The sequence below is a fragment of the Loxodonta africana genome, chromosome 3 (genome assembly GCF_030014295.1).
Source record: "Loxodonta africana isolate mLoxAfr1 chromosome 3, mLoxAfr1.hap2, whole genome shotgun sequence".
NCBI lineage: Eukaryota > Metazoa > Chordata > Mammalia > Proboscidea > Elephantidae > Loxodonta > Loxodonta africana.
The window spans coordinates 150,064,988-150,078,031 of NC_087344.1; the positions used below are offsets into that span (position 1 = coordinate 150,064,988).

Genomic DNA, 13,044 nt, shown 5'->3' on the forward strand with positions numbered 1-13,044 from the left:
CAAGCATTTAGAGTTATCTCAAGGAGGACTGGAGACACAGTTTTTAAGTGCTGGGCTTCTAAGCAAAAGCTCGATGATTTGAACCCACCAGCCACTCCAAGGGAGAAAGATGTAGGAATGGGTGTCTGTAAAGATTTCCATCCTTGGAAGCCCTACTAGGCTGTTCTATCGTGTCCTATAGAGTTACTATGAGTCAGAATCAACCTGAGAGCCAAGGGGCTTAGTGTTTTGGTTTTTTTTTTTTTTTTTTGAGTTATCTCTGAGAAACAAAGAAAAGATGAATTTCTTTGGATGGAGTTAAATCTTTACTGCACTTCAAAAAACAAATAAAAAACTGTGAAGTTTCTAGGTCATGATACATTGAGAAATTGGAATGTAATGGACATGGCCAAGCTCTCAGAAGACAGACTGGGGCTGAGTAAATGTCAGACCCCTGTCTTGTAGCCTTAACAGCACGTGGTCGATTTTGAGTCACTGCAGATGAGGTTAGTGTGGTTTCTCAGAGTGTATAAATGTTAAAGAAGGTTAATTGTTTTTTGTTGTATATCTAACAAACACATGTTTTTTGTAAGAAAAACTTACCAAAAAAAGAAATCTATAAAGAAGAAAAAGAGAGTTCTCCTGCCTTCAGAACTCACTCCCCAGATAGAACACTGTGGAGACACCTTTCTACATTACACATGGGAAGCTGTGGTGGCTTTGGAGTGTAGTAGATGCTATTTGGACAAGGCACCCTGGAAGTCCCAGGTCCTGCCCTGACAATTATCTGCCCTCCCTGGGCAATGAGTAATGGGTGAAGGCAAGGAAAAGGAAAATAACACTGTTGTTTGCAGAAATTTCACCTTGGGGCAGGAAATGCTGGTAAATGAGGCCACTGTGTGATTTATGACAGAGACTTAAAGAGCTGTGCTATACGCTAAACCCAAAGTGGATTTTACCACAATTTCTTGAGATGCAAATGAAATGATAGAAGTCAATAAAAAGAGAGGTGCAGAGAGAAAGCAAGATGGATGAGTCCACTCACACAGGTCAATGGTCATCAAGTCCTGACTGATAGAGGACTGCCTTGAGATTAGTCGTGGAAGCTATGGATGCTACATGAGTATTCACACACCTCTATTGAGATGCTCATACAGGGTCCCTAGAAGTCAGAATCCATTGGACAGCAAGAGGTTTTTTCTTCTTCTTTTTAACTGAAATGATCATAGATATGAGTCAGAATCGACTTCCCCTGGGCAGTGGACTTGGGGATTCCTACCGCCACACCGGTGCAAAGACTTGTGGTTCCATGGTGTAATGGTGAGCACTCTGGACTTTGAATCCAGCGATCTGAGTTCAAGTCTCGGTGGAACCTTAGTGTTTCCTTTAAGTGAAGGATTGAAAAAACACCTCAAATTGTGAATGAAACTTGTTACTCCCCTTTCCGCGTCCAGCCTCTGATCCTCATTAAGGAGCTAGAAAGGTTTCGGGCCCCCAAGGAAGAAGGGCGAGCTGCTGCAGATCCCTGCTCTCCTCCTGCTCCCCGTGGCCTTGAGGCCCGGCACCCTTTTCCTCACGTCTCCTGAGGAAGGAGGAGAGACTGGAAACAACAGAGAAGAGAACTGGAAAGAAAAAAGGAGGAAGTAGGGAATGGTAGGCCGAGGAACCGGGCGTTCACAGCAGGGGTTTCAGTTGAGGAAGGAGGAGAGACTGGAAACAACAGAGAAGAGAATTGGAAAGAAAAAAGGAGGAAGTAGGGAATGGTAGGCCGAGGAACCGGGCGTTCACAGCAGGGGTTTCAGTTGCTGGGTGTGGACCACCTATGCTCCTTACTCAGGAGCGCCCCCATCGCTTCCTGTCCCACCGGAGAACCCGTTCCACCGATAAACCTCAAAGCTGCTTGCCTGGCTTTTGTTCTTGCAAAGTTTCCTTTCACTGTGTGGACTCGTGAAGTGGATTAAGTTGGTTGGCAAGTGAGTGGAAGCCAAGTGAAGGGCCTTGTGGACTCCCTTGATATTGACTAGTAGGTGGTGCACCCATGCACCCATATGCACAGCGTTTTTCCCTTTGCAGGCAGTCTGCAGGGCCTGCGGTGGAAAACTGGAATATCAAGGCATAACAATGTTTCTTTAGAGGTAAAGAGAGATCGAGACAGATAATTGGTTATATGGGTTGAAACTGGTTATCTCCGGAGAATAGGGAATGTAGCAAATGATCAGGGCACTTACTGTTTTTCATAAAAAAAAAAAAAAAAAAAACAAACCTATTGGGCATATAATAGAGTACTTTGGTAAAAAATACATACAAAATAAAAATAGCTTCTTTGTTATGTAGAGTGTTTTTTATTTGAATTTAAATTTTGATGTACTCCTATGTACCATCACTCTAAAGATTCTGGGGCTTGTGTCACATTCTTCAGTCCTTTCACCGTAAGATTATAAAAATGTTATTGGGCCAACTTTGAAGCAAATGACCCACCATTGTTCCCTTTTTCATGAGCTGAGCAGATGGACTAATAGACTTGAAGATCTTTCCACATATAACTGTCTCTATAGCTCATGCTCTGAAGCATCAGCAACTGAGAGGACTGGACGTGATTTAGTGTAAACAGTCCTGAGACCAAGGAAATCCATTAAACTCTGCAAATCTCAGCTTCCTCATCAGCAACTCGCTAAACCTTGCCTTCAGTGTTGGCTCAGATATAAGCGGGCAATATTCCATGCTAAGGAGAAGAGCAGCTCTCAGCTCTTACTCATCAAGGTAGCTCAGTCCATAGGCCATACAACTTCTCATTTTAAGGTCCTGCACATTGCCTAGTTTTCTTTGTATCTACCCTTGATCCACCTCTTTGCTACCCTCTTTGGTATGGGGTGGCCCCTCAGGTTGTACGATAGATCCTTACCTGCTGTCTCCACAGCGGCCACAAGGAGGAGCCAGGACCTTTCCCCTTGGGACTATTGTTATCTCTTCAAACACTTTTTCTGCCATTCCAGCTGCTCTGTTGCAAGGACTCTAGTTACATGGACATTAGACCACTTGATGTTTTCTCACAGGTCAATGATGCTCTGTTCTTTTCATTTTTAGTTCTTTTTTCCCTCTGGGTTTCATTTTAGATAATTTATGGTCTACAGTGTCCAATTAACTGATAAAGTCATTTAGTGTGTTTTTCAATTCTAGAAGTTCTATTTGAGTCATATATATATGTGTCTTTCATTTCTCTCCTCATCAAGCTCATGCTTTCCTCCATTTTTCTGAATGAATACAGTCTGTTCATAATAGCTTTTTAAATATTTTGTCTATTGATTCTATCAACTAGGTTATTTCTGTGTCTGTTTCTGTTGACTTTTCTCATGGTTATGGATCATATCATCTGGCAGCAGGACTCCAGTACTGGCATACCTAAAAATTTTTATTAGATGCCAGACATTGTGAATTTTATGTTAAGTATTTAAAAAATATTTTTGTATAATCCTTTAAATATTTTGTGGACTTTGCTCTGGGATGCCATTAAGCTTCTTGGGCACAGTTTGATTCTTTCCAGGCTGGTTTTTAAGCTTTGTTTGGTGGGTTCAGAAAATCCTTAGTCTAAGGTTAATGTGGACACAGTGTTCAGGTATTACCCTTCTGAAGACTCTCCTTCATGCCACATGTGTTAGATGCTCTTTCCATTCAGGCTGGTGGGAACACACACTCTTAGGGGCTCAGTCTGAGCTCTGTCCTACACTTCCTGTGGTTCAGTTTCTCCAGAGAGCTCTTTCACATATATTTTGTCTGGTCTTGTAGTGGTTTAAGGTAGAAAAGTAAATGCCATCTCTGTTACTCCATTATGGCCCAAAGCAGAAACATGTACTCTTTTCCTATATTTTAACAATTAAGGGAGGAAAAACTTATCTTCGATGTTATTTCCTATTTCCCATACCTGATATTCAAGGTGTGGTGGCGTAGTGCTGAAGTCCACAGTTCAAATCCACCAGGTGTTCCCTAGGAACTTTATGCAGCAGTTCTACTCTGTCCTATAGGGTCACTACGAGTTGGAATCGACTTGATGGCAATAGGTTTGGATTTTCTTTGGTATACCTAATATGTGCCATACACTATGTTATGTGTATTATTATATCATCCCATTAATCTATACAATAACTCTACGAGACAGTTAATACGATTATTTTCATATGAGACTTGAAACATTGAAGGACTTGGGCCAAGGTCAAACAGAAGGCAAGTAGTGGTGCCAGGACTGGAAGGGAGGCCTTCCCAGAGGTAGTGCCCCTAGCCACAGACCAGACCGAAGATCTTTGTAATAACCTTGGGATATCTGATATGCCTGGAACCCAGTATCTAAGCAGTTCCTAGCCACTGTGTCGATAGGCTCCTTTAGGTCAGAAACTCCTCCCTCAGGGAGCCACAGCATAACTTAGACCTTAAGCTCTGACTCAGGAAAGCCCTTAAACTCTCTGCAAAGCCATGTTTTTTCATTGGAAAGGCACAGAAAATGGACTTCCTTCTTAATTCAGGTATTTTATATTTGGGCAAGGAAATCTCTTGCTCTGGGGAGAAAAGTTCACAGCTCTTCTTCATCGAGCTGTATCACTCTGTAGGATGCACGGCTTGTAGTTCAATGTCGTGAACAATCACTTGGCATCTTTCACGTTTTAGCTGGTTTTCTTTGACCCTGCCCTTGTCTTCTCCCGCCTCCCAGCCACTTACCGCCCCCCTCCCCCAGCATCTAATGGGGCCTTGCAGATCTCTCTGTGCTGTGCCCACAGTAGCCACCAGGGGGCGCCAGGGCCCGTCTTCCCTTTTCTCAGTTTAGATAGTGAAGAAGGATTCCAGGTTATTTCAATTTACTAGGACACTGTGGCTCAGAAGGAGAGAGAGGTGAGCACACACCCTGGGAACTGGTGGCAAAACGCCCACACCTGCCAACACAAGATCTAGGGTTTTCTTCTATAGTTTAACATTCAGCATTTTCAGAGAAGGAGAAATCTAAACTTATTTCTGACAGTGAGAAGATAATGTCCTTTTTATTTAAATTCCTGGAGGCCCTGGATGGTAAAAACAGTCAAACCCTCAACTAGTAGCACGAAGGTTGGTGTTTCAAATCCACCCAGAGGCATCTTGGAAGACACACCCGGCAACCTGCTTCCGAAAGACCACAGCTTTGAAAACCCTATGGAGCAGTTCTGCTCTGCACACAGGGGGTCGTGATGAGTAGGAATCGACTTGACAGCAACTAGCAACAACAGCATTTACAGTCTCCACCAGCATTGAAAGAGAGGGCAGCTGAAGGGATCTTCCTAAGTTTCCAATCTCCTGACGCATGTCAGGTGCAAATCCGAGGCACACGGAGAGCTAATGCTGTCTGCCCATGAAGGAGGTAAGAGAGGCCTTGAGAAAAGGGATGGGGAAAGAGGAAACTGAAGCCATCAACTCACAGGTTCTTGTCAAGCAGGCTAGCCAATTCAAGTCAGCCGGACACAAGGTTGAAAGAACAGAAAGTTTTCTTCACAGTTGCAAACTGGGAGATAGGCAGAGTCTCCTGACCTAAGGCTGCCAGCTCCCTGACCCAGGGCAGATTTGTTCCTCTTATAAGGAGTGACATACATATGTATGAACAGTGAGAGGAGGATCCTCAGTCTTTCGATGCATGCTCAGTCCACATAATTTTAGAGAATTGTTTTTTGCACAGGGCTCTAAAAATACTACACATAACCCTGAAAAAATGGCGATGGCTGGCTACTGCCACCCCGGGAAGGTCATACAGCGGATAGATTCAGAGTCAGTGTGCCTGCACCTTGGTCTCCTGCCAAGAGAAGACAAGAAACCTGGGAATTTGACGAATCATGGTCAAGTGCTGTAAAAGTTTTAACAGAAATGTAGCAAGAGTAGGCGTTTCTGAAAAAAACAATTATGGAATGGTTAATAACCCTTAATAACCCTTTCACGATTGCTTGTTTCAAAACCGGAGCCGCAAAAAAAAAAAAAAAAAAAGAGGCTGCTTTACAAGCCGCGGATGTTGTAAAACGGTGGGAATACTAGCATTGGCGTCAGAACCTTTCAGAATTCATGGGGGATAATGAGCAGGATCAGCCCAAAGCTGATTCCCATGAAGAGGCAGTCAGATATATCTCCACCCTCCAAACTTTTCACCAATTCTAACACCAGCCATCCCTCCCACGGCAGGCTCTACTTCTTTTCTGGGGTTAATGATCTGTTCCCATGTCCACATAGAACCACACTTACAGTTTAGTGGTTTATTAAGGAAGTAACAGGATACAATTCAGGATCAGGATCAACAGGCTGCAATTCAGGGTCAAGATCAGCAACCATGTAGGCAAGACTCCCTTCTTCAGAGTAGGGCATCTCTCTCAGCTCCTCTCAGCCATTGAAGGATCCTCTCGGCCCCCTCAGGACAGGCTCCTCTTGGCTCTGCTGTGTATCACCATTGAGTCTGCACTGGGCCCCTTCCAGGCCTGTCACCATGTTCAGTGTTACAGCCCTTGACCTGTGTTACAGCCCTTTTAAGAACTTCTTTACCTCTTCTCTCTCTCTCTCTGCTCCTTCTCTCTTCTTTCTTCCTTCTGCTTCTTCCTGTCCAAAAAACCTCTGAGGGGTTTAATATATATATATATATATAGATAGATATAGATATATAGATATACATATAGATATACATATACATACATACATATATATATATATATATATACACAAATTCCTCATCAGTTTCAAGGCATGGCCCTCCCACCAAGGCCATGAATTGAACAACCCCTCTTGGTAGACCACAGACACTTCATTTGCATAGTAGCCTACAGCTACCCCATTTGCATGGTAGCCTATAGATACTCCATTTGCATAGCCTATAGTCACTGCATTTGCGTGGTATATTGACCAATCCAGGAAGGTGCATACTAATTACAGGATAGACTGCAAGCAGCTCAGGGCCAGACAAAAAGTATCAAACATCAAGTTGTTTACAGCTTACTCAGGAAATGTCAATCAGCCTGAAAAAGAGTAACAAACCCTTTGGGGATAGAAAACTAGGGCAAATGTAATGCCTCAGGCTTTAGGGGGAAAAGAATCTCTCAAGCTGTTTTACCAAAGAACCAAGGCAAAAGGTCACTTAAAGGATCTCATGTCACCACAGGTGTGTTGGGGTGGTATCTGGGGAAGCTGTATGACAATAAATGTAGGAATTGAGAGCAAGACATCAAGCAGGACAGCTGTCACCCAAGGAGAGAAGTCCAAGGAAAGTTTAGAGGTGGAAAGAGCATCTGACGAAGTGTTGCCACCAGGCTCATGATACCAATGCTATTTCTCATCTCTACAAAGAAGGCATCAAAGTGGGCTTGATGTGCCTGTTATGCATGTTGGGTATGAGTACGGAATTAGATACATACTTATTCATGTTAAAATACTCATCACTCATCGTTGTACCACCTAAAATTATCTCAAGTACTACCAGTGCTACCCATACCACATACAGGGAAACTGGCTATTGAAAAGTAAAAAAGGAGCCCCACCTGGGGGTAAAAACTTATTTGTTGTGATGGAATCTCCTAATGCAATCTCTGAGGCCAAGGGCACAAAAAACACACTAAGTCCCAAGGAAACACAGCCAATCATAGTTCTTCAGAGAATTATTAGAGAGCCTGAGAAATCTGAGGAATCTCTAGAAACTATGGCAGACACCCTCTTATTTACAGACAGAGAACATGGTTCTGAGTTGAGGTCCAACTCTACCCCAAGACATGTGTCAAGGGTGACGCAGATGGAGCAGGTTCTTGGTCCCCCAGAGTCTGGGAAGATGTAGCTCAGAGGCGTATGAATTCACTCAGGACAAGGCCACAACATGATAGCCTACTGGTGGGACATGTGAATGAGGCCCAGGGCTATATATTTCCAGAGTGATCCTACCAGAGAGTCCATTGTTATACTCTTAGGTCAATGAGGAATTCCAGGTCTTTATCCTTTTACTACGTTTGGTGTTCCAATCTCCAAATCCTGGCATTTTTCCTACCTTACACCTCTTTCATTAGGTTTTTAAGCTGATTTTGGTATGTGAAATTCTCAAGCATAAAGGGAGTGCAGCTAATTTACTTCTACATCGATTGAATTCAACTGATGTCTTCACAGGCTGGTTGGGATCCCCATTCTTTTCTTTTCTTTCTTTCTGTATCTTTTTGCCTGACTGTAGGCTGAAACCCTGGTGGCGTAACGGTTAAGTGACACAGCTGCTAACCAGAAGGTCGGCAGTTTGAATCTCCCAGGAGCTCTTTGGAAACTCTAGGGAGCAGTTCTACCCTGTCCTATAGGGTCACTATGAATCGGAATCGACTCGATGGTGACGGGGTTTTTCTGGGTAAGTAGGCTGCAACTCCACAGTAATATCAATATCAGTTTCTCTGTGGAAAAGAATAGCTAAGCAATCTAGAAATGGGCATAAACTGCAGGACTTTAATGAAATAGAAGTCTCACAAGGAAAAAAATGCTTTGACTGTCCAGAAACTGACCACCAATCTCTGAGTGTCTTCATGTGAGTTGGGGGTCTGGAATTTAATTCAACAGGAGCTGGAGTTATTGAGGCGGGAAATCTTGTGAAGAATGAATCTCTTCCTGCTACTGACGACTGTGGGTCCCAGGTAAATTAAAAAAATAGAAGCCCCAAAGTCATTGACTAAGTCTGGATTGAAATAATGGATAAAGTCAGAGACCACACGTCTCAATTAGTAGTTAATGAGGACTTTGAAAGAGAGTGAAAGCTGTACGCGAAGGTATTATCCACCTGTCATCTCCCATAGGCTCTGGTTCTCTGGATAGTCGTGTTGTGTGGAGGCTTCTCTACTCCCTGAGGGTGTTTGAACTCTTATTGGCACCTGGCCTTGGACCCTATACAGGGCTGACTTCATGGGCATGTGACCTGTACACTCACAGATGGCCCTACGCTCAAAATTCTCACACTCGATTTAATGTTCTGCTGTCACCGTCTTGGAATTATTTATGATTTTAACTTTGAACATATGTTTTGTAAGTGAAATTCAATGGGAAAAGGAAGCATGCATGCAAGAAGAGGAAATGTGCACAATACATATGTCCGCTGCAGTTCCTTGCTGGTTCGTTACATACCACATTCTTGATAACCCCATGAGCGCAGAATTAAAGAAAACTGAAAATGCATGGAGGTTCACCAAGAATCAAAGTGAGTACAAGATGTCAAGCACAAGAGAAAGTAAAGTCAAAGCATAACAGATTCAGATGGTTAAAAAAAATTCTTTTTTGGATTTAGATACTTTATTACTTACAGAAGCAATAAAAGGAAAAATTGTCAAAGGTGCTGACCCCTCATGGCTGTCTCACCAGACAACACTAAAAGAGGGCCAGATGAGTGCAAAATAATTATTAGGACACTGTTGCAGAGGAGTCAATGCCTTGCTTCAGCTTAGCTGTTTTATATCCTGTGGCAGTGCCCTAAGGAGAGCTAGGTGAAAAATTCCACACCTCACTAGAAACAGGGAGGTGAATGTAAAAACTGTCTAGTGGCAGCCCCCCACAAGAAAGAGAGGCAGATGTGAAAGTGTCAAGCACCTCACAAGACCATCTATCTTATATTCCTGGGCGGAATTCCACCAAGACATGGGTTCTGACCTGCATGGCCTATGCAGATATGTAGGAGATAGCCTGAACACCATGGCAGAGCCGTTTCCCTGCAAAAGGTATGTCTAAAACTGACAGGGGGAGGTGGGGCCAGGATGGTGGAGTCGTCAGATGCTTCTGGTGGTCCCTCTTACAACAAAGACCCAAAGAAACAAGTGAGTCAATAATATATATGAAAAGCTAAGAGCCCTGAACATCAAAGGCAAAGTTAAGAAATCAGACTGAGCAGCATGGAGAAAGAGTGACAGTTCAGAAGAAGTGAGGAGTTGCCACAACTGACTCGGTAGACACCAGCACCCCTCAAACCTGATCCCCTGGTAGGACCGCGGCGGGGTTAGTGGTAACATCTGAGATACATTTTCCACAGTGAGAGAGAGAGAGCGCAACCGGCAGAGAATACTCACATCTCCAAAATCAGCGAAAAACAGCGCTCTCAGCAAAAGATAAGCGCTTGTGTCTAATTTACTCTGTGGATCAAATAGCACATCTTGGAGGTGGGGCCAAGATGGCGCAGAGTATTCAGACCCTTCCAGTGATCCCTCTTACAACAAAGACCTGAAAAAACAAGTGAAACACTTATATTTATGACACGCTAGCAGCCCTGAACATCAAAGTCAAAGAAATCAGACTGAGTGGCAGGGGGAGGGAGATATGATTCAGGAGCGGAGAGGAGTTGCCAGACCTGAATTGCCTGGAAGCTTCAGGTACCATTCCTGGAAGTGACTGGGGCGGGCTGGTGGTAGCATTCAGCTACAGCTTCCCCAGGGAGAAACAGCCAGCCACAAAGCCTACTCACACCTCCAGAACCAGAGAAGAATGGTGCTTTCAGCAAAAGCTAAGTATTAAAGAAATAAAGGGCATCTAGATTGGTAAGGAAGAAGTAAAAGTATCTGTATTTGCAGATGACATGATCGTATACACAGAAAACCCTAAAGAATCCTCAACAAAACTGCTGAAACTAATACTTCCGGAAAGTATCAGAATACTAGATAAACATACACAAATCAGTTGGATTCCTCTATACAAAAAGAAAGAACATCAAAGAGGAAATCACCAAACCAATACCATTCACACTGGCCCCAAGAAAATAAAATACGTAAGAATAAATCTTACCAGAGATGTAGAAGACCTATAGAAGGAAAACTACAAGACACTACTGCAAGAAACCAAAAGACACCTATAGAATTGGAAAAAAATACCTTGCTCATGGATAGGAAGACTTAATGTTGTAAAAATGTCCGTTCTGCCAAAAGCAATGTATAGATACAATATTTCTGATCCAAATTCCAAAGACATTTTTTAATGAGATGAAGAAACAAATCACCAACTTCATATGGAAGAGAAAGACGCCCTGGATAAGTAATGCATTGCTGAAAAAGAAGAACAAAGTGGGAGGCCTCATTCTACCCAATATCAGAACCTATTATACGGCCACAGTAGTTAAAACAGACTGCTACTAGTACAATAACAGATACATAGAACAATGGAACAGAATTGAGAATCGAGACGTAATTCCATCTACCTGTGAGCAGCTGATGTTTGACAAAGGTCCAAAGTGAGTTAAATGTGGAAAAGACAGTCTCTTTAACAAATGGTGCTGGCATAACTGGATACGCATCTGCTAAAAAATGGAAACGAAACCCATACCTCACACCATGCACAAAAATGAACTCAAACTGGATCAAAGACCAAACTATAAAATCTAAAACAATAAAGATCATGGAAGAAAAAGTAGGGACTATGCTAGGAGCCCTAATACATGGCATAAACAGTATACAAAACATTATTAACAATGTACAAACACCAGAAGAGAAACTAGATAACTGGGAGCCCCTAAAAATCAAACATCTATGCTCATCCAAAGACTTCACTAAAAAGAGTAAAAAGATTACCTACGGACATGGAAAAAATTTTTAGCTATGACATTCCTGATCAGCATCTGATCTGATCTCTAAAGTCTACACGATACTGCAAAAACTGAACTACAAAAAGACCAATAAGCCAATTAAAAAATGAGCAAAGGATACGAACAAGCACGTCACTAAAGAAGACATTCAGGTAGCTAACAGATACATGAGGAAATACTCACGATCAGTAGCCGTTAGAGAAATGCAATTCGAAATTATAATGAGATTCCATCTGACCCCAACGAGGCTGGCATTAATCTAAAAAACACACAATAATAAATGCTGGAGAGGTTGTGGAGAGACTGGAACACTTATACACTGCTGGTGGGAATGGAAAATGGTACAACCACGTAGAAAATCAATTTGGCGCTTCCTTAAAAAACTGGAAATAGAACTACCATAGGATCCAACAATCCCACTCCTTGGAATATATCTAGAGAAATAAGAGCCTTTACATAAACAGATATATGCACACCCGTGTTCGTTGCAGCACTGTTTACAATAGCAGAAAGATGAAAGCAACCAAGATGCCCATGAACGGATGAATGGATTAATAAATTATGGTACATTCACACAATGGAATACTATGCATCCACAAAGAACAATGATGAATCCGTGAAACACTTCATAATGTGGAGGAATCAGGAAGACATTATGCCGACTGAAATTAGTCAGTTGCAAAAGGAAAATATTGTATGAGTCCACTATTATGAGAACTCAAGCAAAAGTTTAAACACACAAGAAAATATTCTTTGACTGTTACAATAGTGGGGAGGGAGGGAGGGAGAGGGGTATTAACTAATTAGATAGTGGACAAGAACTATTTTAGGTAAAGAGAAAGACAAACACAACAAACAAGGGGTCAGCACAACTGCATTACACCAAAAGCAAAGAATTTCCTGAATAAACTGAACACTTTGAAGGCCAGCATAGCAGGGATAGGAGTTTGGGCCATGGCTTCAGGGGACATGTAGGTCAATTGGCATAATAATATCCATTAAGAAAATATTCTGCATCCCACTTTGAAGAGTGGCATCTGGGGTGTTAAACACTAGCAAGGGGCCATCTAAGATGCATCAATTGGTCTGAACCAACCTGGAGCAAAGGAGAATGAAGAACACTAAGCACACAAGGTAATTAGGAGCCCCAGAGACAGAAAGGGGCACATAAACCAAAGACTACATCAGCCTGAGACCAGAAGAACTAGATGGTGCCCGGCTACAACCGATGACTGCCCTGACAGGGAACAGAACAGAGAAACCCTGAGGGAGCAGGACAGCACTGGGATGCAGACCTAAAATGCTCATAAAAAGACCAGACTGAATGGTCTGATTCAGACTAGAAGGACCCTGGAGGTCATGGTCCCCAGACCTTCTGTTAGCCCAAGACGGGAACCATTCCCAAAGCCAACTCTTTGGACAGGGATTGGATTGGACTATGGGATAGAAAATGATGCTGGTGAGGAGTGAGCTTCTTCAATCAAGTAGACGCATGAGACTATGTG

General features: G+C 42.8%; 1 non-coding gene across 1 annotated transcript; it reads left to right on the forward strand.

Annotated features, from left to right (window-relative positions):
• The first annotated feature begins 1,282 nt into the window (after positions 1-1,282).
• On the forward strand, positions 1,283-1,354 carry TRNAQ-UUG (transfer RNA glutamine (anticodon UUG)). The gene has a single exon. It is a non-coding gene; the product is annotated as a tRNA-Gln (tRNA).
• Positions 1,355-13,044: the final 11,690 nt, after the last annotated feature.